Source organism: Cygnus olor, chromosome 6, assembly GCF_009769625.2.
Source record: "Cygnus olor isolate bCygOlo1 chromosome 6, bCygOlo1.pri.v2, whole genome shotgun sequence".
NCBI classification, from domain to species: Eukaryota; Metazoa; Chordata; class Aves; order Anseriformes; family Anatidae; genus Cygnus; species Cygnus olor.
Window position 1 is genome coordinate 29,573,924 of NC_049174.1, and position 26,512 is coordinate 29,600,435.

Below are 26,512 nucleotides of genomic sequence, written 5' to 3' on the forward strand. Positions count from 1 at the left end.
GGTGTTGGAAAATTATTCTGTCATAGTGTGACATTAATGACCCAGATTTTAAGAAATGGAGGCTGTTGAATGACACTTTGTGTCATTCATGTGGTTAGCCATCCCTTACAAACCCAATCAAGATTCACTACCTCGTTATGCTGAGGACTCCCTGGAGTCCTTGGGTGGAAATGCTATTGGCTTACACTGGGCATGGGACTAATGTGAAACATTGCATTCAATTCAGCCAGATTGCAATGAACCACTTTTCAGTAAGCTGTGAAATTCTTGCTGGATTCTTCTCATGAATGGGACTTTGGTCCAACCACAAGAAACTCTCTGAAAAGAGAGACTCTCTCTGCCTTTTTCTAGGTCATCCAGCTAATTGCATTAATTTTAAACTGTGGCCCTGTTTGTAAAGAGGCAGCAAAGACAGTGATTGTTTTTTGCCAGCAAGATTTCTCAGTTTCTCTTTCAGGAGAGCCATCTGGACTCCAGTTCATATTTTCAGTGCCACTTCCCTGGCATCTTACCTATCCCCACTGCTGGGTTTCTGTGGAAGTGAAAATCTTTGGGATGACTCATAATGTTAACATTAAACCCACCAGTGGTACTTGGGGCAACCCCTTATGTCTTTCCTTCTAATGCAAATTTTGTTTCCTCCCTTGCAGTCTGAAATATCAAAGCCAATGCACTCCAGCATTTCTTCAGAGAAATATCATTCTAAAAGGGCTGGAAACCACTCCACCTTCTAGTGCTGATATTCCAGGGTCACTCATTATCTCTTTTTTTTTTCTCTCTCAGTGGTCAAATAAGAGTCTGTAAAAGAGAAGGAAAGAATCCCAATATCCTTTGATGCCAACTATAAAAAATAAAGGTCAGTTGCATCCAGATATTTCCCTTTCTATCACATTCAAGGCCTCCCTTGCACAAGGACCTAGCCTTGCTCTCTCTGCTTCTGTGCTCGTAACCCACAATTACAGCCTCTGACCTCAGGCCACTCAAGAGAAATGAAGCAAGAAGGGACATCTTGCCTGAAAATTGGTAGCATTGAGGTTGGTGGCTTGGGGCCTTATCGGAATGTCTCAAAAACATCTCAGCTATTTAATAGCAGAAGTGGGTGGGTGTGAGAAATAAGACACTTTCCTATGAAAGTCAGCCTCTGAGGCAGAAGTCAGGAGATGGGTTGGATCGTTTGTAGCATTATGCTGTAGGTGGGGTTACCCAGAAGGAATTGGCCTCAAAACTGGCCCTGTGCTTCTCGCACAAAGATTTCACCACTAACACTTTGCAGAATTACATCTACCAGTTACTGGCTGGCATTTCCTAGCAGAAGTAATTTATACTTTTTTCCCCTTCTAAAAAAAAAAAAAAAAAAAAAAAGGAAAAACCACTGCCTTTCTGAAGGCAGTTTAACCAATAAAGCATTTTCTTTCCTTCAGTGGAAAAAATCACCCTTCTATTTCATATAGATTTTACATGCATTTTTAACCTTTCCAGGCTTACATTACAGGGCCTGCAGTCCTACTGTGATAAAGCTGACTTGTATCCTGGAGTAAAGGATAATTCTGTAAGACTAGGAGCTCTGAAGTCCTTGACTCATTTTGTTGAGGTTAATGAAGTTTGTCCCTTTAATGTCAGCTCAAGAATGGCTAATGGAGAAACAATAATGTCAAAATTAAGCAAATTACAGGAAGAGTGACACTTAGTAGCAAAGTGAGGCTTATCCTTGAGACAAACATCAAAACCTGCTGTTTGCCATTTATGCTATGTGTTATTTCAAGTTGTTCTGAGATAAGTACATGACCAGACCAGATTTTTCTATACTCTGTCATAACAGGAGATCAAGCCTCCATGTAAATCTTTCATTCAAATACATACCCCTAACAATTGTAGTTCTATAAGTCCACTCAGGACTGTGCTTATGAAAAGACAGGTCCAAATGAGGCATATTCATCAATGTGTGAAAACCTTGTTATCTAAAGTCTGTCTCTTGTTAGCTTGTCCTTGTTATTGTTTCAGCAAGGACACAGAAGGGGTGATCTGGGTATTGGCAGGTCCTATTTTTTGAGCACTCTGCAGGTTATATTCTTTCAACATACCTAAACTAGAGTAGCTGTGTGAACAGAAAGGTTTTAAAATGAAATAGCATAAAGGAGAGTTCCCAACATTTCCCACAAAGCCTCAGTAGATGGCAGGAGTCAGGTTGCTCTCGATGCATCAAGAAAAAGATGATTGTCATTTTATTTTCCAAGAGATTCCTCCTTATTTTCAGTTTACAGTGAGCAAGTTGGATTTATCCAGGGCCTCTCTCTCTTGGATGAGTCATACACATGGATTTTTTTTGCATACAGTTTTGGATTAATCAGCAATTTCACTTTGACTGACTCTCTTTCTGTTCTCTCTTCATTAAACATTCTAGCAAATGACTTTGGGTTCAATCCTGTGCTTATCCAATCCCACAAATTTTGGCATTCTCTTAAATGGTGAAAAGATGAAACCCATTTCAGGCTGCAAACAAGTTAATTTAGAGAGAATGCTTATGAAGACTGAATTTAAAATGAACCATGTGGCCAAGCTGCCCAACCAGAATGGGTAAGTCCCAGCAACAAATAGCCCATGAACAGGCTAGGGAAGAGGGCCATTTATTTGAATGACTTCACAGCTGGACTCACACAATATGTATATTTAAAGGCAAAAATGAAATACAAGTCATCCAAGAAACAACCTACTATGAATCATTGACAAAGAAATGTATTTGCAACAAAGAGTTTCAAATAGCAAAATTTTTGCACTAGGCAGTGTGTTGTAGAGTCAAATCTTACATGAGACCAAGGCTTCTGAATGGACCATGAACCTAAAACATAGAAAAAAAGCCTCTCCCATACCTTTTAGCTGCATTGTATTTTGGGAAAAACTCAGGTATTAACTCATTCCTTTACATGATCTCTCTGGTGATTTTTTTGAAACGTTGGCACTTTTGCAAAAACAATGTCCTTTTTTCTCCTTGGGAAAGGCCTGGGCAGCAATGGCTGATGCAGTCCAAGAAGTGCAAGCAGAATGACTAAAATCCTGTACATGGCTCTGAACACATAAACTAGACTCTAAGTCACTGAGCTGGCTTGCCAAAAGGACACAAATGAAAACCAACTTCAGTTCCTGTTGGCAGCAAGCTTGGAGGAAAGACGATCTGTTTAAGTCTAGTCTCTTTCCTTGGGCAGTCCCTTGTTCAAAATAAAAAAATTAAAATAATGTCACAGTGCCAATATGTTTACTGAAGAACCCTGCATGGCGCAAGCACTGTGCGGTCCAGGTGACTATGTGCCAGAGTCTGCACTCAGAGCCATGGCAGGCTATTCCAAAACCTTGCTCTCCCTGCACACTCCTCTTCTAGAGTCTCTGTACTTCCACAGTCTCTTGTGCTCCAGTAGGAATGGCCCTAATGACCTGAAAACCTCCAGTTTAGATTTCAACCAAACACATTTCTCCCAAGAAAGCAAAGGAAGGAGCCATTCAAAACCAGTTTCTCCTTTTTAGTCCACTTTTAGAAAGCGATCTGTCTCTCATGGGCAACCTTGATCATCTTGAAGGAAGGTTAGGGTTGAGGCTGGGTGTCATTTCAGGTCCATTTCTAAAATCTCATGGTCACTGGGGAGCCCAGTATACATTTATTTATTTTTTTGCACTGGGAAAATGCAATGTGTTTTTTTTTCCCTATAGCTTGAGGATTTTTCTGGGAATGAGAGGGTGTTGGGTTGAAATGTCACAGATTTCATGGTAAGTTACCCAGGTTTTCTTTGTTAGGGATATCTGATATATTTGCGTGTCTACGGAATATTTGCCACCCTCTTCTATGAGGCATTGAAGCCAGGCTTCCAAATGCTGAGTAAATCTTTATTCCTTTTTTATGCCCAGCTTAATTTATTCCATCAGCACTGGCTACATAAAGACATAAATCTTCTTATGGAACAGTACAAAACAACCAGCATCAATTTATAATTTCTAATGATTGAGCTGCAACTGGCAGATGGCCAGGAATTAGTGCACTTCAGCTTTTCCTCAGGCTTCATATAATAAAGTGAAATAATTGGGGTAATCAATTTTGAAAAACAAAAAGCTGCACCTGTTTTGCTCACCCACCAGTTGGACTACGACATCCTGGTCACTAAGAGGCCATGATTTAGTTGAAAACAAAGAGAGGTCTTGAAGTTCATGGGGAAAGGAAACATCTTGAATGTTCAGCTATGTCTCCAGAGCTGCCCTCAGTCACTTGTCACTGGAGATCTGCAGAAAGACAAGGTCTTTCATGAGGTTTCCAGCTCCACCAACTGGGTAGTGAGACAGAAAAAAAAATAATAATAAAAAATAAAAAAATGAGAAGAATCAGGTGTCATTCTTTCTAGCTTTGATCTTCGAACTCCGTGTAGTGCTAAGAACTTCAGCTACTCCAAACATTCGCTTCAGTGGAGGGTGGGATTTGATGGATTCAGGATGTTTGAGGGAAGAGACATTTCTAAAACAAACATCTTCCTAACAAAAGTTCTCTTGAAGTAGTCTGGATTACCTTCTACCCTCTCCTCTTTCATGCCTCCCTATGAGAAACTACACCAGAGGGAACAAGCCTATATTGGGAGTGGCTTCCTCATGGTATTCAGACGGTGGCTGTGGGGAAGCAGTAGCTTGAAATAGAAGAGTCTCTGGTTAACACGCTGAGGAACTAATCCAGAATGGATGTGAGAACACATTCAGAGCCTCCTCTCCTATACTGGCTGGCAGACTCAACAGGCTGCAGTAGACTTAGGTCTTTAATTCCTCTAGGTAAGTACATGCTGTTGGGGGTGGGAAGGGTGCGCATGAGTCTCCTGCATCAGTTAGAGAGCCCACTACCTTTGAATGTACATTGCATATCCGCTGCGTGAATTGGAGGTGCAACTGGCAGAGGTAGCATGCTGTTACTGTACAAGAACAGATGGTTAAAGAGAGATGTGATACATTTACATCCCTTTGCTTGCCAGCAAAAATATACGGATATTCAAAATCCTGGCTCTTCTTCCTGGTCCTGGGAGGAAACATGGCCTAAGCCAGTACACTCAACATGATCAATCACTTAGATTTAGTATGTAATCTTTCTAAAAGGCAGATTGTTATAAAAGGGATCTTAGCTCTGTATACATCTCTTATAAAACCTTTCCATAAACTTATTTTTAAAATGTATAAATGGGTTCTTATCTGCCTCCTCAGGCAGTGATATAGGGCTGCCTTAAATAGAAAACTGCAAAAATGAAGAGTTGAGACAAATAACCATGACCTTCACTTAGGCTAGCAGCTCACTGCACTTTTTTTGTATCTCAGAGAACAAACACTTCTGTGACCACCTATATTGCTGTTGTTTGCAGTTATGTCTTTCTGTTTAGGGTTTCAACTTATCTGCCTGCCACATAAGAAATTTACAGTAGAGACTGAAACATTTCAGACACAATGGTCAGAGATTTTAATGCCTGGGTGACATTCAATTTTTATAAACTTTAAGGACCATAAGGACATTGCCGTGTCCAGGGGTTTAACCCCAACATAACAGCACCTTCCTCTTCCCCAGCTCATTCCCTCTCAAGTTTCTTCCTGAAAGCATTAAGATTTCAGACTGTTTCAAGAAAAACAGGGAAAAAATGTCTGGTTTAGAAGAGTAATTTATTTTCCTCCATTTCATTTTCAGAAATGGCCAGACATAATGTTAAAACATTAATTAAAAAAAAAAAAAAGGAAAACCAAAGGAAAACCAGCCTGAGTCACAGCATAAACATATAAACATGTGAAGTTTCAGTCCAAATGATTAAAATTTGACAAAGTAATAAATCCATGAAAAGAAGACCTTACACTGGAGAGTGTTAAGAAAAGTTTAACACCCGTATTGTTATTTTCAGAGTTAATTACATAATGCATTAATAAATGGGTAGAGGTTGCTATTCACAGAGGTGTGTTTGGCCAGTACTGCACTTAATGCCCCTTAGGAATTCACTGTCTTACAGCAGCTGCTGGAAGAAATGCTATCTGCTGGGCAGACACTGCTGTGTTGTTTGGAACTGTAAGAAAGGAGTAAGATCCCATGTAAGGTTATGAACCCCTTTTCACCTTGCGTTATGCATCATCAATCTTTAAACATGATGTTCCTGTTCATAGTCAAGCAAATACCATACTGCTTTAAAAATTTCTTAAAAAAATAATCATCAAACCAGTTATAAAGGTAGTGAACAGAGAAGCCAATTCATTGTAATAAGCTCAAATGAGAGATAATGATCTAAATACCTCCACATTTTAGGAAAATGTGCACCTGGAATCTACCCAGGGCTTTCACAATGGGCTGAACCAGCTCCTTCAGACTCTGGGAAAGTTCAGACCCACATTCCCACTCCCTGGCTCGGAACCATCTCAGCTTTGATCTTGTGTATATTTCATCAAGTTGCACACCACTGGTTCCCAATTGTGGCTCAGGTCAATTGCATCATTTAAGGAAAGTGTGGGGAAAAAAAACATTTTCTGTCCACACTCTCTACAAACATCCTCCCCCTCCTCCCCCCCCCCCAAAAAAAAAATAAATAAAAAAATAAGAGGGTAAAGAAAAGAAAGAGAGAAAGAGGGAGGAGGCAGCATGTGATATCATGTGAACCACTTTCAACCAAGCTGTGTTGCTGCAAGGGTGAAAAAATGCTGCCTTCTTAAGAACTATTCATTCTCAGCCAGAAGTTATGGGCCCAAAGAGGGGATTTCCCAATGAAATTCTGTGGCTTGTGTTATGCAGGAAGTAAAACCCTATGAGTTTTAATGGTCACTGAAAGCTTTAAAGACATTTCAGCATGCTTGCAAGATACACACATAGGAGTTTTACTGAGCAGGCCACTCCAACCTACGTTCTGGCAGCTGGATAATTTCCACTGGCCTCACATTTGCTTGAGTGAAAATAAAGATTTGGGCCTCTGATTCCCAGTTCAGACTAGAACCAGCTTGAGTCTGTGGTGTTGTTTCCAACAACACATTTTTTTGGTTCTCTCCATGAGTTCAGCCCACATACTGGTGATTTGGAAAAATGAGCCAGAACAAATGGCCCAGCTTGGGAGTGTTTTATAAGTACTGATATGACACACAGGAACAGGAGTTTGCATGCCTGGAGAAGCATTGGCACCATACGAGATCTTTCAGCAAATTTGCCTTCTATCTGTTCAGGGCACTGTGATTATGTTTCATGGGGCTTCTGTCAAGTCCTCTAAATTGCCCGGTTAACCTGGATGTAATCCCACCAGAAAAGCAAACAAACAAACAAACAAAAAATAATAAATCAATTAAATTTTAGAATTCAAATATTTCACATTTTGAACTCAAAAGAAGGAAAAAGAGTTCAAAGAAGTGTTTTTTAGAACCATCCACCCAGCTTGCTATGTCACTTCAAGAAATACTTTGGGTCATTGTTTTCAATAGACAACAGAGGATATGGGCCATTCAGTGGTAAGCACTGATCACTATCTGTCTGTGCTGTGCTTCTGTTTCTGAAAATGAGGCCATGAATGTTTACTAACATCTAAGGAGCTTGTGGAACTGCACTGGGAAGGGCCACAGTGAGCAGACCTCTTCTTCCTCATTTCATTCATCTGGATCCCATCATAGAGCAATAACTGTGGGCAGTATGCTCCCTGTGTTGTTATTTCAAAGGAAGGTAGCCCTACGTTCATACTACAACCCAACTCTAATGACTCCTTGGTAAAAAAGCAATGGGAGTTTCTTAGTGGTAAACAACATTAATCACAATTTCCCATCGGTGCAGACTATTATGAAACGATTAAAGACTGTTACAATGAAGGAGGGGGGGTGTCATGGGGGTGGTATTTGTTTTGACAACCATTCATTTCCCCAAATCCCTGGGAACCATGTTCATGTTTAAGTACATGGAAATCTCTGAGGTCAAAGGACTGAGGCAAAATATTAATAGTTTCTCACCCCCTTTTGTTACAATCTTCTTTCTCTGTCTCCATTAGCCAGTGTCAAAAACTGACACTGTTAAGGGTCTTTCATAGACCCTTAACTTTCCCCCAGAAGGTTGTGTCTGTCTACTGCTGGGACCCCACAGCCCATGGGAAGCTTATGGAATTTGGGTAAGCAAATGGTTTCTTCAGAATTTGTTTGCCCAAGTGCATTTAATTCTTTTGGCTTTGGCACGATCTTGTATTACTGCTGTCATTCCTCTGTTACCTGATATAAACATTTTGAGACAGTTTCTTTGTCTAATAAAATGCCTACAGACACTGCAGGTTGTTTGGTTCATGCCTGGCAAGTCTCCAACAGCTAACCCATGTCCTGCTCCTTTTCCAGGAACCTTCCTCAAATAAAATTAATTGTTGCTTAGGTGTACTTTTGTCATCAAGCCAAAGCTATAGGGATCAGAGTCAATTAATGATTAGAAGTAAATAGAGCCACAGTGATTATTAAGTTCATTCCACTGTTGTTTGGTACTTCCTGGTTGCCACAATACGGAGTCAGGGATTTCCCACCCTTCCTAGCCCTTCATATTCTTTTCTTGTTGCGAATACTTCTTTAGCCCTATAGTTTTTCCAATAATAATAATAATAACAATAATAATAACAACAATAATAACAATAACAATAATAATAATAATAATACTTAAAAGCACAAAATTACATTTTACTTCTCCTCCAAATATGGAATGTATCAGTTTAGGTGTGGTGGTATTCAGCAATTTTACATGGTTTTGGCAGTAGTGGTACTTAGCGGTGCTTGCAAGCAACTTGGTATAAGGAAGACTCTGTATGAAGGCTATCCCACTGTGGTATTAGTAAGTAATTAGAGTAAGTAACTTTTCACTGTGCAGGAGATGTTGTCTTACTAGACATGCTGGGGGAAGCAGGGGGGGGAGAATAGAGGCAAAAATGTTATTTTCATCTCACAGAAAGGCAAACAAGACAGGAATGTGATATAAGATGTCTGAAATGGGGCTTAGAAATCACAGTTAGAGCTCATGAAATATAGGAAAAGGCATGATCCACATATGTACTCTTCCTCTGGGATCTCCGGCCAACAGCAGGAGTTGAAGATAGTCAGCATATTGCAGGATTTAGCTCAGACTCTATCTTCCAGAAAAGTAAAGGGGATTGAATATGAAATTTGTAATACATGTTTTACCACTGCAGGAAAAGTGCAGAGGACACTGCCATGCTATGTTAATTCTAGGTCTTGCAGAGAGTGCCAGCATCTTGACTGTAGAGGAAAAAACATAATTGTGAATAGGTGTAATACACAAAATCAGGAACAATTAGCTGCAGGGGCAAGATTTAATGGCTTTTTAAAGTTTCCATCACTCAGTCATAGGGAGGTTTTTCTAACATAAACCAGTGACAAATTGCTAGTGAGAACAGAGCCAAAGGAATGGTTCTGTTTCTACATCAGGAGTTAATCGACCCAGCATAATCACACACTTTGGTTATATTTATCTAATATAATTCACTGAGAAAAATTCTTGAGTCAAAATAGCAGGTTTCCAGAGTCAGTCAGGGAGCCTGTTAAATAAATACCATGTTTTGAGGGGAAATATATCAAAAGGAAGTTTCACGTTTCTCAAGCGAAAGGTCTGAGCCCTGGCATTTTTCTCTCTGCTGTTCAATTCCACAAACATCTGAAATAAGACAGTCTGCTTGCTACTGAAAACTCGCAATGAAACCCGAAACTGAGGGAATATCCTACAAGGAAAAGACTGGATGCTCTGGTGTGAAAAGCTGTCTTCAGCTTGAGGCCAGCACAAAATCTGCCCCTTGCATGGCCTTCTTCTGATTTTCTGCTCTAGGGCAAATTTCAGTTCTGAATTACTGAGTTTAGCCAGTTAGGCCAAACTAAGGACATGAAAAAAACTTCTAAGAATCAAATGGCTCAGTCAAGAAAGAGTGTTCTTTAGATACTTTTTCTGTTTTTATAAGTTTATTTCCCTAAATGATCAACTCTCACCATCTCTGCTTCCAGAGTTGTTTCTGAGTGAACCTGATCAGATACTGGGAGAATTATTGCAGGGGTTGTAAGAAATTCCTTGTGATAATTCACACTTTTTCTGAGGCACCTAAGCTAGCATGAATATCTCATCCTGCACCAGATGAATATGTCTGCTTCGAGTCTCCCAAATAGAGATATATGACCCCTTTTCTGCCAGGCACTTTTTCAGATACATTTATCTTCAAGAATTGCTATCGAAAGATGCAAAAAGAGAAGGTTCTTTCCTTAATTTAGGGGCGCAGTATTTATTCTGAGAGCATTTTTGGTGGTTGGTTGCTTCTTACTATTTAGAATTTACAATTAGTCCAGTGAAGCTGGCTTGTCAAGATCACTATTTCATCAGTCTCATTGGTGTCAGTGGCTGAAAGGGCACAACCAAAGACAGAAACACTCCATGTAGCATCTCTATGTTTTAACTCCTTTCATAAACTCAGATTATGGCCAAATTCAGAGATGGGATTTAGGAGTCCTGGACCTTTAACCTGGCCATTTCTATGTTTTTATGAATGATATATTTCTGTGCAGGATGACAGAGAAAGACAGCTCTTCTGCTGGGATTTCTGAAATATTTGAATGTAATCAAGGTGTTTTTGCATAGGTATTATTTGAAAGATTCCCTGAAATGTCTATCCTCCACCCTGAACCTAAGGTAGTGCCTAAAATTTCAGACCAATTTCCTCTGCTGGAAAGTATTCACATCCAGAATAAATGCGATCACTTGTCTGGAGGCTTTTCTAGGAGCAATGCAAGTGAAAGCTGAGCAGATGATTATTTCCAATGGTGTCTTAGATCTTGCACAAAACAGAATAACAGAGTGAAAGGAATTTTGGAGAGATTAGGAAAGAGGTATCACTAAAGGCTCCAAATGAAGACAAATGGAGTGGGGAAAAGCACTATCTGGGAGACTGACAAGGATACCAGAGGGAATGGAAAACAAGAGAGACAGCCAAATCAAGTAAGAGAGAGAGTGTGCTACTGATGATCCAAGGGCTTTGTTAAAAGGTTGCCAAGATCAGAGAGACCTGGAACAAAGGGTCTAAGGGAGACCCCTCCAAATCACTGACAAGAAGGCAGAGAGGTCAGTAATTCAGGGGGACACTACAGGGAGTCTTGCCTTGGACTCCACAACAAGGAATACAAATGATGTCCAGGTTATTTTAAGAGATGCAAGAAACCCTTTTGGAGGGGAGAAGAGAACTGTGAAAAAGCTTTCTCAGGGGAAAAAAAAAAAAGTGGTTTAAAAGGAAATGGTTTTGTCAAATGCATCCCTTGGCAAATTTGCATTTGAGAAAGATCTACTCAGAATGTTTTATCTCTTCCAAATTCTTGCACAGTTCCTGAGCAGTAACTAACCAGAGGGAATACCTTCATGCCTCTTGCCCATCAGACTTGGAAATAAATGCCTCCTTCAGTGGAAACAAAATGGCTTTTTTTCTCCCCTTCTCTGAGTTATCTCAGTAGGTTTATTGTTATGAAGGGACTGAAACATATGCCTTTTCAACTTTTACTTAATTTTGCACTTGCTGTTTGAGAGCTTGTTGCATGAGTAAAGGAGAACCAAGGAGCTTTGACCCAGGCTTGGTCCTTTGCCCTTTTTACTCATGGTGGAGACCTACGTGGTGTGCAAAGGGTTACCTAGAGAGAGGTCTTTGGCTGATGCAAACTCCTCCCTCTGCAAATGTTGTAAAGGGTTAAATGCATAATAAACCCAGTGGGGAAGGAGAAGAGAAGAGAAGGCTAGTCAAGCTGTTTCTTGTGCAGCAGTGCCAAAGCAGTTATTTATAGCATCCTGGACCAGAGGCTGCCATTTTCCCTTTTCTCACTCCCTGTGAGGTGAGAGGCATTTTCACTCTCCCCTGCTCCCTCTCTCATAATTTTGGCAGCTCTGCTCCTTGAACTTGACCAAACGCAGCCAACCTCAACACAGCTGTTTGATAAACAGAAACAGGGGCAGCAGGCTGGGCTTTGAAGAGGCTTTTGCAGAGCAATAACTGAAGGTTTGAATAATGGCGCGCAGTTGGCTGAAGACTCCTCTAGTTTGGAAGGACATCAGGCAAAGCAAGAGTTCGTCAAATAATTAACAAAAATTGAGAGGAGAAAGATGCCAAGACAAACAGGGGCCTTTGAAATGGTGCTCACTTCATGGCCTCTCTTCTAAACATTTGGTTATGCACATGCACACATACTCATGCTGAAGGAATCGCCTCATACATATGTGTTTAAACAAGCTTGGTACCATGGTGAGACCTCAGAGGTTCTTGACAGACCCTGTCAGAGAAGAAAACATGACACTGGTGAGAAAAATTGGCTCTTTACACAGAAATCTAAACATTTCACCCACCGTTTTGCTACCACATTTTCCCTGCCTTCCCGTGCACAACCTACAGACACAAAATGGGGTAACGGTAATGAAGGGAAAAAATGAGCAAGCACCCAAAGTTAGAGGGAAGTGAAAAAAATAAATTACATGCTAATACCTACAGCCCCCTTGGAAATATGAAAGATTGTTAAGAGGATTTGCTAGCCTACCTGTGAGTATACACGTTCCCATTCTCTGATGTGGGGAGTATTCAAGAAAAGGAAATGTCTTCCAGTGTGATGGGCAGGGGAAAGTATAGCTGTATTTTTTTAAGATATTCCTTTCATGAGCTGGGCTTTTGGGATTACACCAGGATGTGGAAAATGTTTAAGAGGAAAGGCTGATGCTCTCAAGATGGGTCAATACCTATATTCTGCAGGCTTTGGGACGTTTACCTCAGAGTTTAGTTCTAATTTGATAAATTGGCTGGCCTTTTGTTTTAGATCTGGCCTTGGACATCTGCTTCTAAGTGAGTTTCAGCCCCATTCATTTAGACAGCATTCTTTAAAGGTGAAAAAGGTCTGATGAAACCCAAAGCTCATGTTAAGCCATATTACCCCAATGAAAGCTTGTTCCTAAATAAGCACTGTTGTACATTGCCTGGTCATTTTTTTCAGTATCTCAGGAAGCGGGCTTCTATTCTCCCCTTTATAGCATTTCCCACTGATCCAGGCCCCGACACCAGAAGCTTTGGCAGACTATTTTTCCCCCTATTCACCTATAATTTTTTTTTTCATTGGAGGGTGCAGGAGGAATGAAGGAATAACAGACTATCCCAAGGCTGTACTTTTTCCTCAGCTTCTAGCACATGCAGGACTTCACAGTTCCACAAGCAGCTAGAACAATTGCCTTCTGTGAACTCAACTGGGGATTAATTTTGCACAAGGTGTTTCTGAAGGCTTGCAAATAGTTCCTGAATTTCAGTGTCAGTGAGTGCCTCTGGCAATAGGTTAACAAGAGTGTTAAAGAGAGAAGGCTTGTCTTTCCTCACCAGGCTGACAGAGTACAGTCGTTAGCAGGGCCTGCTCTCCACCTACACAGCCCTGCTCTGGAGTTCTGTCTCCATCACCCGATCAGCCCGTTTCTTTGAAGGCATTTATTTCTGTACTCACACTGGGACAAGCCAAGTGGGTAGAACTCTGTCCATGATGCAGACATTTTAGTTGGGACCCCTCTGGGTTATACTAAATGCTTCGCCTGCTGCGGAAGCACAGGCACGTGTTAATGCACAGCAGAACCCGGGATCAGGCTCTGCACGGATGAGAGCCTGGCAGCTAGGCTTCCATTTGGTCCAACCAGTGATGTTTAAAAATGTGATCAGATCTTGCAAATGTTTGGGACCCAATGGGATTCTGGGAGACTCGCCCCTGTACTGTTTGCTCTGGCAAGGGAAACGCAGCACCTGCCATCTGCACTGGTGGCATGGTGCCAAGAAAGGTTTTTTGGGGTGGCACCTAAGGGAAAGACAAAGTTTTACCCCTTTCTCAGGCCTCAGCATTGGGTGTGGACACAGGCTGTGCTGACAGAAGGCAGCTTTTACTGGCATAACAGGTAGTGCAGACGAGGCCTGACAACTGGCAGAAAAGATCTGAATTCGTGCCAGAAACAATGGTGTTTTTTTGGACATACATCTCAAAGGAAGGGGACCAGAGACCAGTGATTTGCCAAGAAGCCCTCAGATGCTAACCACTTTCAACACCTCTAGGCATGAGCTGGATTTAGTCTGGCAATTTCTGAAGTAAGGCACTCCAAAACCCATTACCTCCTCTCTTCACAATCTCATCAATAAATAGTAACTGGAGGTGCAGCCCAGCATGAGGGACCAAGCCTGTGACATGCAAGAAGGGGCTGTTGTTTCATGACAAGTATGATAGTGCCATCTTCTTGGACTGACTCCATTAACTTGACGAGGGACTAGCAAAAAGGATGTCTAAGTGCTTTCCCTCTCTCCCAGATTTATCCTGGGGGCAAATTTTTTCATCCACAAGAACCTTGTCTATGAAAACATGTGAAACAAATGTGTCATTTCTCTCTTCTCTCTCTCCCCAGTCTCCTCACTCTAGTCTGGCAAATGTCTTTTTATGAATTTGAAAAAAAAACATTGGTGCTCTTATTTGGGCATGCTTTTATAAGCAGTATTCCTTTCTAGGGCAGGTGCCATACAGGGTAGATTTTTCAATGTGATTTCTTCTTGCCCTTGTCAAGAGGAAAATTAGACTCCAGGCACCAACAGAGGTGATGATGTGCTTTCTTTACAGTGGATAAATAAAAATCTTTCACAAAATTTCCATTCAGTGATTACAAGACTGAAATCAAAGCCTAGTGTTGAACTAGAGGGGGCTCCAGTGTGGCTTAGAGTAAATAAATGAGCCAGTTGGGAAAATTGATTGAAGAGAGTGAATTCACAAGCAAAACAATTGCTTGGAGCTCTTATCACTTACTTACATGTGAAACGTGCTGGCCTTTGAGCCCTCTCAGCAGGGAAACAAAGGTAGACACCTAAAGCATACTTCTCTAGGGAGGTACATTGGAGCACCTGTAGAGGACTGCCAGCCCTGGAGGATAAGTGTAAAAAACCCCACCTGTCTGTAAGTCATGAGGTGGATATGTGGTATTCAGCACTGCCAGGAGACAAGTACAAGTGTGGTTCTCTGTTTATGTACGTTAACAAATAGCAAACGGAGTCATAAAACCATGAAAACATAAGGAGACTCAGTCCTTGCCCATGTGTGATCTAGTAGCTGAGAGGTAGAGAGAAGACCTCTAAGTCTTTAACTGCCTTTCCCCCAAAACTGTTGCAGCTTCTGCAAAGTCACCATTATTGACAGAGCCTAAATCACACCTGCATTTGTGTCCCCAGTGGCTAATGGCTAAATGTCCCCTAATGGCTGAGACAGTTGTTTTGGAGGAAGTGGTGCTAACATGAATTCACCTGCTTCTGGGCAGCTCAGGAGCCTGCTGAGGACCATGGCAGGGACACCCTACCTCTTTCTGTCTCAATACTATGACAAATTTCTCTGAAGAAGACGTGACACAAAATGTTGTTATGTGCACAGGAAACATTCTATGGGTATATTCCACTATTCCAGGTTTAGCCCTTCCTAAACCCAAGCATGGGCATTTCATTCTTGACCTGCAGCCAAGAGCATGGTGAAGCTATAAGCTATAGACTGCTTAATTCTCTTCTCAAACTGTCTTCCCGCTGCGGTGTAGCCCTAACCTGCTTACAGGCTGTTGTCTCAGAGCATCTGCAGGAGACTCCTGGGCACTGATGGGCTGAAGAATTTTCGAAACACAAGGTGTGTGTATGGCAGGGGAGCAGCAGAGCAAGCCTGGCCAGACTGGTGCTTCCTTCAGGTCAGCATGGGGACTGTGGCTGCAACGCGTTGGAGGCCCACCAGCCAGGCTGTCAGTGACCGGTTGGAAGGAACAGAAGGATCTGAAGGGTTTGTTCATGGGGTTTGTTGCACTGTGGAGCTGCTGGCTGCAGAAACAGCTGGCCTTAAGGCAGGGTCATCCAACTGGCTGTTCAGCACGGCCAGCTCTTGGAGCAGAGGTTTCCTCGGAGAGCAACCCTGGCTAGCGAAGTCTATCTGATACTGCTTGCTCTGGATAATCACTGAACCCAGATTTCAGGTTGGATGATGTGTTTCCCATTAAATTTGTTCTGTCTTGTGCTTTTTTACATGAATAGCACTGCAAACGGTACCTCTTTTTCTTAAATGCCTTTCCAGATTTGCACCCTCCCACCCCTGCAGGCAGGCTGCCTGCTCATATTTAAAGGCACAGCACTCAGAAACCCGAATTAGAGCTGTGCAGCCCATGCAGTCATGTCTGCAGGACAAACATGTGCATCAGTAAAGTACAGAAGGCAATGAATAACTTTTTTCCTTCCTTTTTTTTTTATTTCTTTTTTTTCCTTTCAGGTGCTATATGATGAAATAAAGATATCTAAGAACCACAGGAAGCATTTATTTTAAGTACAGGCTAATGCCATGAATGTTATTTGCATGACAGCCCAGTGAACCGCAATATGAATAAAGAAAGGAAAAACTAGTGTTTTCCTGACCAGTAAATCTCTCTGTTGCTTTCTCAGGCTTCCTATCAAAGCCAATTTGCATTTCTTTGCAGACCGTTAGTTATGTCAGTAAGTAACAGACAGCATCAGTGAGGGTTCAGAATTGCATGAGGGTTTGTGAATAGATGCTGACATATTTCTTGGGGGGCAGGAGCTGGGGGGTGCAGGAGCTGGGAGAGGAGGTGTTGGTCTGGCTGATATCTTTCCCTTGATATATAGCTGGTAATTTAAGCCATCAAAGTGAACTAAATTTTGATATCCTGGAAACAATGCTCTCTTTGTTCAGCTGCAAAAGAAAGACAAGCAAGCAGAGGCAAAATATTCTAGCACAAATATCCTGCTGGTTATCAGGCTGATAGAGAGAATCAGGCAGAGGATAACCTCTGTCTGAAATAGTCAGTGTCCTGGCAAATATCAACAGAAGTAACTCAAGTTCATCAGCCTGCACTCAGAAACGGATACAGAAAGCCCTACCCAGACACAGAGTGTAGTCTTGCATTAAACTCTTAACCACCTGAGTACCTCAAGTGAAGTGTGATTAAGTGTCCTGCTGACCAGCTGCTCTGTCCAGCTGAGAGTAAGCTGCTTTTCAGTAGTGGGTACAATCTCCTCTGCATAATGTCAGGTAGGCATCCTACCAGGAAGCTAAAGATGACCATCCCTCCTTTTGCTGAGCGAGTCACAGACCCTCTCTCAGCATTTATGGCTGGGAGGCTTGCTGGGTCTTGCTTCTCATCTGAAAACTACCGTCAGCCACTGCTGGTCTAGGGATGTCATAAGCTCCTATTCTCACTGTCTAGGTTTTCCACGAAGGGTTGTCTGGTTGTTTGCTCACACCTTGCCCCAGCTTCACTCAGCCTATACTAGCAGAGGGAATTTGACAAGATCCCAAGTGGCTGGTGTCTCTGCAAGGATCACAGAGAAAGTGAGCCAAGAGTGGCCACCAGCTCTACTAGCTCATCCATAGCAGGTGATTTGGAAGGCCAAATGGTACTTTCATGTTGAAATGTCAAAAAATAGATGATGAGTTGACTCTGTACAGGATAGGCATGCAGGGAAGTAAAAAGGCACCCCTCAAAATGATGTAGGTTTTTTCACATGAGCAAGAATCCCTACAAAGAAAAGGTCACCCACAGAGAAACAGAAGGCATCATTTCCATTAACCAGAGTGCTAGTTTAGTCTCTAATGTTCAAATTGGATGACAATTTCTTCTGCATCCTAAATTACAGAGAGGATGTAAGTTCTGGAGGAACTGGATTTTGACATCCCCACCCCACTGCTCACCCCTTCCCTCCAGGCAAGGAAGACAGCAGCAAGCACCACTCAGGTCATGCGTGAAGGGTCATCCGATACGAGAAAGGTCCGTAGCTGTGTGAACGTGGTTTCTCTGGTATGAAAGAAGAGGCCCATTAAGATTCAAGCCAGTGTCAACATGACTCATTGGCTAATACATCCTTCACTGCAGGGCTCAGGAGGTCACTGTAGGTTCAAGTCTCACACTGGGACTTGGACTAGTGCTTCCTGCTGTGGGGAGGGGAAGGGAGGTGCTGCAATTCTGGAGGTGCTTCCCATTGGAGGAGAGAGAGATTTTAATCAGATATCCCTGCTGGCAACTATTCCAAAGGGGAATTAATTAGACCAGGACAAGTTCATCCCTGGTGGAGGGATATCATCCCTTAGCTTCAGTGGAGCTGTGTTGGAAATGATTGTGTTGGTATTTTGGAGAAGGGCTGTGTGCTATTTCTTTCTTTTTGTTGTTGTTGGTTTGGGGTTCTTTTTTTTTTTTTTTTTGAGTGACCTGGTCTTCTGGCTTGTGTCCCCCCTGGCAGACAAACAAATTCAAGCAGCCAGAGGTATATGTGTTTGTATGAGCCCTTACCGAATTGCTGCACAAACTTCTGGCCTGGATAAATTACCACTTCATTGCTTTGTAGACCCCTTTCCTTCACCTTTCTGCTAGGACCTGGGGACCTGGGGTCGTGGGAAAAGGGGTATACTGTCCATCTGTCTCTTTCTCCATTTCCCAGACATGCAAACCCCTAGCATGGACGAAGTGATGGGACAGCCACATATGTCTCCTGTTCCCTGCACAGCTAGCTCTTTTATGCTTTTCCATCAGCAGCTCTGTTTTTAACACTGCTCTGTCTTTCCAGAGAAATGCATGAAGTTGCAGCATCTTGGGGAACTGTGCACCAATGGCCATGGGCTCAGCAGGGGATAATGTCTGAGCAGGTATATCCTTCTTTTCTGTAATTTCAAACATCTTGCTGGAGCTTGGTTAAATGTTCTTTTGCAGAGTGATGACAGCTGAGGAACACACAGAAAAGACAGAGTTCTTCTGCAGCCAGCTTCTAAAGGCTTAAGTCCCTTTTTCTTGCTGAAACAGAAAGGAGTATTCATCCCTTATGATCAGCTCAATTGGCAGTGAAATACAGCCACCTCTGTGGTGAAAACACAGCACTGTGGACCAGAGAGGGAGGAGAGTCCTCATTGTGAAGAAAAACTAGTAGCAAATTTAAGGGAAGGTGAATGTCAGTGTTGTCTGAGCACAGCTGGGCTCCTTCTTCTCCCAGAAAGAGGCCTCTGTGGAGGTCTTTAATTCCAAAAAGTGTTCAGCACCTGGTCTGAGAGCATCATCTAAAATGTAAGAAAAGTGGAAGCTGTCAGAATCTCTCTTTGTGGAAATATTCTGCAGTATGAAACAGGCTTTCTTACAGACACAACATCTTGGTGTAGAGTAACCAGTAAAAAGTATCCAGCCCATAGCTCCTTTTGCTTCTCTCTCGTGAGTGGCCCCTTTTATCTATCCCCTCTAAATGATCTGAGCAAGCTGCTTCCATGATCACTTTGAATTTTCTTCTTTCCCATTTTTCAAGCAAAAACCATCCACCCTGGCTGTCAGTTACCCACTAGTAACCTTGAATCTGTCTGCTGATCAAGTTTGACAGAGGGTGAAAAGCAGTATTGCATTCCTACTGGTATTGTGAAAATAGGCAACTAGGGCAGAGGGAAGAGAAACCCTCTGAAGAGGAAAGTTACAGCAGGGAAAACACTATTTTTAAACACCAGAAAATCCAGCCAAATAACATTATGCCCCAGAGTCCACACTCTGTTCTCCTCTTCACAGGACTGATTGTTTCTGAATCAGTTGCGCGGCAGATTTGACTGGTTGCTGCCTGTCTCATTCCTCGTCTTCCTTCTAAAAATCACTTTTGTAGGACCAGGGAGAACAGAAGTAGTCCAAGAGAGCAATCCAAGGGACTACCACTTTGGGAGAGACCTTGTGTTAACCTGGCTGGCAGCTCATTTAAGGAAACAATGAAGTGGGTCAAGTCATCAGCTCTGAGGTCATTTGAATGGGAAGGAGTAAAGATGGGTCAAGTCATTTGTTTGCATTAAATTTGTCAGCACATACAGGTGATGCTGACTGGATAGTTTTAAAATCTCCCTTTTAAATCATCAGAACTGAAGGTACATAAGCAGCCTGATGATGTTAGTGTAAAAAGACTCATTCTAAGGCTTGATTTGCCTGTCTGATTTGCCACAGTATGGATAAAGGAGGATCTTCAGCAAGGCTTGCTCTGAAAGAGTTAATGTATTTTACAAGGAAAGCTGCCATCCCTCAAGGTCATTTTATCTCTTAGTTACATGAATTCTAGGAAAGCAAAGATTCCTTCCAAGTAAGTTGCTGGTTTATCCAAGTGATGCTGTTACAGAAATTGTTGTATAAGATCCAGGTTTTTCCAGGGTATAGCGAGCATGTGTGGTGTTTAGATTTAGGCTGTGTGCTGCCAAGCTACTGACTCCCTTTTTTCTTCCCCTTTTCCTCCTCCCACCTCTCTGCACCAAATCACACGCTTAAGAATAATTAATAAGAATAATAAATAAACAGATCAAAGTGGAAACATTCCCAAAACCTGTTATCACACAAGCAGTTTCAGCCCAGACCATGCTAGTTTCACATCAAGCCTTGGAATTGTCAGTTCTCATTACTTGCCAGTGTTGAGTGCGGGAGGAGAGAATTTCAGTCTCTGTTTTCCAGAATCAAACCCTCTGTTTAATGCGGTGGGGAAAGTTGATATGAAATATAGGTCTCAGGGGACTCTCCCTGTGTGAAAGCTTATTACAGCTGTAACAAAACCTTCTAATCGGAACAGATTCTGTTACATGCATGTTATTCTGGTCTTGGGTGCAGGGGGCTGGGAGGTGGACAGGGAAGATGAGGAAAAGAAGACAAAAAGCTTTAAAAGCAAATAAATGAGAAGTGCATTCTTTCCCTTCCTCCTCCTCACTGCTTGCATTTGCTGTTTACACAGAACATTTTCTCTTCTGCATTTTGCCAGGGGTCTTGTGAGATCTGTAGGAGTTTTGCTGGGTCAGGCTATTGAATGGTGCTGTACAGCAAAGCAAAATTTGCAAACTTGGATTCACCTACAGGAGTGGAAAGTAGTTTAGTGGTATTTAAAATATAGAATCCATATTATCATAGCAAGAGAGCCTAATGAGTTATCAAAAAACAATATTCATTTACAGCTGAAGACAGGGAACTACTTAAAATGTGTCATGATATCCAATACAATAATAAAGTTGCAGACAGAATAAACCCAAAGGTACAGTCCCTGCCCAAAACAAAGTATCTCTCAGTCTATCTTGGCAATATATAATGCTTTTTCAGTTGTTTCACTAAAGCAACTGAGATAACAATTAGTGCCAATCTCTAATGTAGACATGTACAAGTTATTTTCCCATGGTTTGCTTCAATGAAGCTATAAAAGAGATGCAGAGAAAGTGTGAGAGGAGAAAGAGGAAGGTATAGAAAGATGAAATACCTTGCTCAAGATCTGGGATTAAGCTACTATTCAGTGCTATGTCCACTGGCTTGCGCTACCTCAGAGCATCAGTTTCTCATTGCTTGTAATGGTCTAACAGGATGATGTCCACCTGACAGATTACTTCGGGTATCTTGACATGCTGTAAGTTCTCTGAAGCAGGATATCGTCCACAGATCAGAGATAGCTTGTCCTCAGCTAGAAGAGTGTGGAAAGGGACTGCATCACACAGGGACTCCTGTTAGGACTTGGAGAAAAGAGGTGTTAGACAGACCCTTCGCTTCTGTACACCTCCCTGTCCACAATTTGCTGGATGAGGCTGAGCGTACTTTTGCTTGCTAGTGGTGAAGTAACTACTCAGTGGTCACAATACAAGGTGCTGGTCAATTTGAACACAGTGGGAGCACTGGGTGATTGGAGCTGGATTAAGGATGTGCTTTTCAAATTCCGTTTATACCATGCTAGAGGCTTGGTGAGCCATTTCAGTTGGTGACAGAGATTCTGAGACAAAGATGTCTTAGCACGAGTCAGGGTTTTCTCTCCACAAGCCAGTCGGTGTGTTTCCTCTTGAAAGGCTTGTCATCATGGGACAAAGGCTGGCATAGACTGTGTCACTGTCAGATGCCCTTTCAGAAGAGGCTTGCATTCAAGTCTTGTGCTCAAGCCTTAGCAAATAAGAAACAAGATATCAGGCTTAATACCCCTAACTGTTTTCCTTCCTCTCTTATTTGACTTAATGTGATATTTATCTGAATATTCAGGATTTTTCTGCAAAACTTTTCTGGGGCATTTCCACCTCCCTGCTCTTTCTTTTAGACATTTTATTGGAAAAAAACATACCACAACATCAGTGAAGTTTATCCCAGCAATGAAATGATGTTTCCTGACTGTTAAGATTTGTATTCCCGTCTGACCCTACTTGTTTGTCTATGGTTAGCTCTTCTGGACATGGATCTTCTCCTGGTTCTCATAGGTCTATTGGTTTGCATGAATTTGGGGAAAGTTTAGGAAGGCCCCTCTCCAAAGAGTTCACGTGACATTGCCAAAATAACAGCAAAAAGTACTCTGGTTTCAAAAGCAATCTTGCAGTGATGGTGATCCAGGGGGGAGATCAGAAAACATCTGATCCTCCTTGCTATTCATGTCAAGCACTGTTTACATACTGTGGCTTGAAGGAAGGGATCTCATCTTCAGTTCTCCCATGAACAAAGCTTCATTTTAAAGTTGCTCTCTGCTGTGAAATGAAGCTCAGATAATGAACCTTTCCAGCCCAGCCAGAGCACTTTCCAAGGTATATTTTTAGCTCTACAGTGCCAGAGATTAACTATACATTTGTCTTAATGGTATCACCCTCTAGTGTTAATGGAAGCTATGTGTGTAAATCCCTGACCATCCAAATGAGAATACAACTTTGAATGATCACAATAAATCAAAGTAAATGGAACACCCCTGCAGGCCAAATTCATCCCTAGAGCAGCTCCTGAGGCTTTTAGGAACCTCATGCCAATCAGGCACTGTAGCACAGCAAGGACAAACACAGTAAGTCATGTCAGTCATGTCACCTGCTGTATGATTTTAAGGTAGTCATGATGATGACGCTTCTAGCTGAAGTACAGTAATTTACCCTTTAAAAATGACTTGCAAAGAAAAAAATCATTGATTTTGTTCATACACGGAGAAACAGACTTAGTTGTTTCTTTTTGAAGAAGTTTTGTTTATTGGCATGTTTATACTTCCCAAACACATGCTCTTTCTGGTCTATTTTCCTCTCAAGAAAGCAAGATTATGGCAAGATTATGAAAATGAGGGTATCAAGAAAGTGACGCCTACTGAAGAAGGGAAAATATATTTACTTTCAGCTCCTTTGATATCTTTGGACTGATTAAATTTGGTGAAAATGTGTCCATTTTAAACACAAAACTTATTAAATTCTCAGCAATAACTCCAAAACTCTTTTCCAAGAAATACAGGGAAGAGAGACATAAAAGAATAAAGAAACAGTGTTCCTGAGTCTGTAAAGTGAAACAAATACCATACAATACAATATATTATACTTGTGCTTCATTTTGCCACTATAGAATTAAAGACAGACAAACCATTGTCCTTTCATTGTCCTTTTTTAATTTGCAGGCTTTTTTTTTTTTTTTAAGGTACAGTGCAACTTAAAGGACACTGGTGGAAACATGAAAAAGTGTAAGACAAGAAAGGAGTTTCTTCTTCCAAAAGATTCTGCAGCTATCCATCTGTAGAAATGACATAGAATTATATTTCAGACATCATCAGCAACTCTTCATTTCTTGAAAAATACATGAATTCCTATTGCCCACAGTTCCCAAACAGAACTACTTGAACAGAAAAATGAGAACTGGGAAGTTAAATTGGCTTCTTGGTTTTCATTGTGAAATACAGCAAAATGCAGAAAGGAAGGCAGAGATCACTGTTAGCAGAAAAGTGAAAATATCAGTACTTCAGTTGTTTTATGCAGACATAAAATTGTCCCCTTTTGAACAAATGACTCAGAAGTCCCCCTTCAATCTGTCTGGTGTAGTGATCTCTCTCCCTTCCTATGTCACTTTGGTCTTGTTGGCTTTGAGTATTGCTGTTCATCTTCTGGGAGATGGTCAACGCTTATCATCATTTTCCCTGTGTTGAGGAGGATACATCCAGCCTGGTGGCAGCATCCTTAAATAATTATTCATTGCAGTTTTGCAAGGAAGAAAGAGAAAACTCTGGCTCTGAAAATCTCCATCCAAGGTCTTTTGGATCTTGTAGATCAGATATAATGCAGGTGATTAGGGGGTTAGAAAATTACCAGCCAAGTATCTGTTAATCTCTGATCATTTTAATGAACCCAGTGTTCCTACAGTGGGTAAGTCTTGCCTGGAAGAATGCATAAGGAAGTAAGAAGTATGTAGAAGGAAGGAAACAAAGGTCAGGCTATTTTCATTTGGCTTGATCTTCTGTATAGACTGCCTATTCCTCTACTGGATATTGGTTGGAGCTGATAAAGGTGGAAACCCCCCAGAAACAATCACTTTTCTTGTATGCATGCTTCCTTTCAAAGCTTTTGCTTTTGGTAGATGGGAAGGGAACCTGGTAATCAATTTGATAGTTTCAGATCCAGCATTCTGTTGAGCTGTCCTTCAATGTAACTCTAAAATTAATTCTTATGTTACTGACTGCTCTTCAGAAAGACTGTGACCATTTTCCATTCCTGGAGCTTCTCCATTCTTGTTTCTTCAAGAACTTCTCTGAGCTTTGTGCTGTGAAATCCCTCCTGTTTCACATAGAGGGCTTTTACGCAGTTCCTTATTTACCTAGGCAAACCTGGGCCGCCAAGCAGTTCATGACTATCTGAATATAGAAGAAATGAAAAGTTTCTATCAAAAGTGAGAGGAAACCCTTTCACACTTTTGAACAATACTCCCTGTGTGACATCACCACAGAACTGGAAAAAGCCACTGAGTTAAGATCTACATCTAAACCATGCCCACAGTGCAAATTGTTCAAATCTGACCTACAACTCAGAGATAAATAGAAGTCACTTCCTCCAGTACCTGTTTCTGGAACTCAAAGTATTTTGTTAGTCTGTAGTTGTTTCTGTCCTCTTTCTCCACTCTCCGAGTGCAACCAAGACTGAAAGCCCAAGAGCCAACAGCCCAAAAGGTCAGTTTTTGGCCCAACTGACAATCAGGAAGAGCCAAATTTGTCACAAGTCTAATTAAATTTCCAACCTGTTCTACAGCGGTGAGAGGATCTCAGAAGTCAGCTGGGACTTTGACAGGGACCTGCATTTAAACAGAAAGAGGCTATGCCAGAAATGAAGCTAGACAACTGCTGTTAGTGTCCCTCTGTTGACTTAATTGGCATTGAACTTTAAAAAATGGACCAACACAAAACTCTTTTCTCAATAACCCAGGACCTCAGTGACAATGCCAGGAGAGTGAATAAACGGGTCTTTTTTGTGCCCTCCTCTGAAGAGGGCATACAGCTAAAGAGCAGCTCTTCCATCCTGCCCTCCCCCTTCAAGCTGGCAGCCCCACCTGTTATGAGCCAGGAGTAATCAGAGAGACGAACAGCACAAGCGGTATTTTTACAGGATGAACCCACTGGGTCAGCTGGAGGCCTGCTGTAACCCAATATCGAGTTGTGACTGCAGACAGGCACTGTGCAAGGCTTGGGGGAGGAGGGTGGTGAAGGATGGGTGGAGGGAAAGCGGGGCAGTCCCAAGGGATGCAGAACTTAGCTTAGGAGACTTCTGGTTCTCTTTGGTGCCCCTGAAAAAATAATAGTGGGGATTGTTGATGAAATGCATGAGCCAGGGCTTGTTTGAGGGGGGAGGATAAGGGAAAGCAGTGGGGCAGGGAGAGGGGCAATGGTAACACCACTCAAATGAACAAAGAGTGCATGTGTACACAGACACTCTGTGCCCAGGCCACGCGGGAAAGGGATAAAGCAGAGACACGTTTCCTTAATTCACCTGCCTTTTTTTTTTTTTTTTCCCCTCTCTCCTTTTGTGTGTAGCAAATGGAGACCCATATCAATTCAGACTTCTCCCTCCCCACCCCTCCTGGTACTGTCTGCACTGGATCAGCCCAAGACTTCCAGGGAAGCCTATTGTCTGAACATGACAGAGTTTACCCCTGCCTGTCTCTCAAGCAGTCACTGACGTGCTGCTGAAGGGGCTGCCTGGGGAAGAAACACCTGCAAGGAGCCACAGCTGCAGTGGGAGCTGCTCTCCTAATGCTCTGTTTAGGATTACAGCACTCCAGAGCATCACATTACCCCAGTGGCTGCACTGAAACCTGGTATTAATTCACATTAGCAAGGATCAGATTTAGCATGTTGGGAGGGGGAGGACTGTTGTTATTTTTTCTAAAACTGCTGGAGCAAACTCCTAGGACTAGTCTTTCATTAATCCTGGCAATGGCCAGAGAAGCTTCTTTGTTCCTCCACACCACTGGCCACTTTTCTTGTCTCCTCTTTCACAAATGCTTCTAAACACAGGCACTTGTTTCATGATGGGATTACTTGCTTATTTTTATCTTTGATGCACCAAAGTTAGTAACTTTCAAAGCAAATTTCTGATTGTTGTGGAATCACTTTGGATTGCATCGCAACAGAATGGGATCTTCCACTATTAGGAAGACAGCTGCAGTGTGGTAGAGGATCACTTCTTGTCCCTGCTCTTAATGGATTGTCCCATGATCAGAAAAAAAGAA

General features: G+C 42.0%; 1 long non-coding RNA gene across 1 annotated transcript; it reads left to right on the plus strand.

The window, feature by feature from the left end:
• The first annotated feature begins 4,666 nt into the window (after positions 1 to 4,666).
• Positions 4,667 to 23,711, plus strand: LOC121072530. Its single transcript, XR_005821288.1, has 5 exons — positions 4,667 to 4,797; positions 16,309 to 16,362; positions 17,691 to 17,821; positions 18,615 to 18,693; positions 23,441 to 23,711. It is a non-coding gene; the product is annotated as an uncharacterized LOC121072530 (long non-coding RNA).
• The last annotated feature ends 2,801 nt before the right edge of the window (positions 23,712 to 26,512 follow it).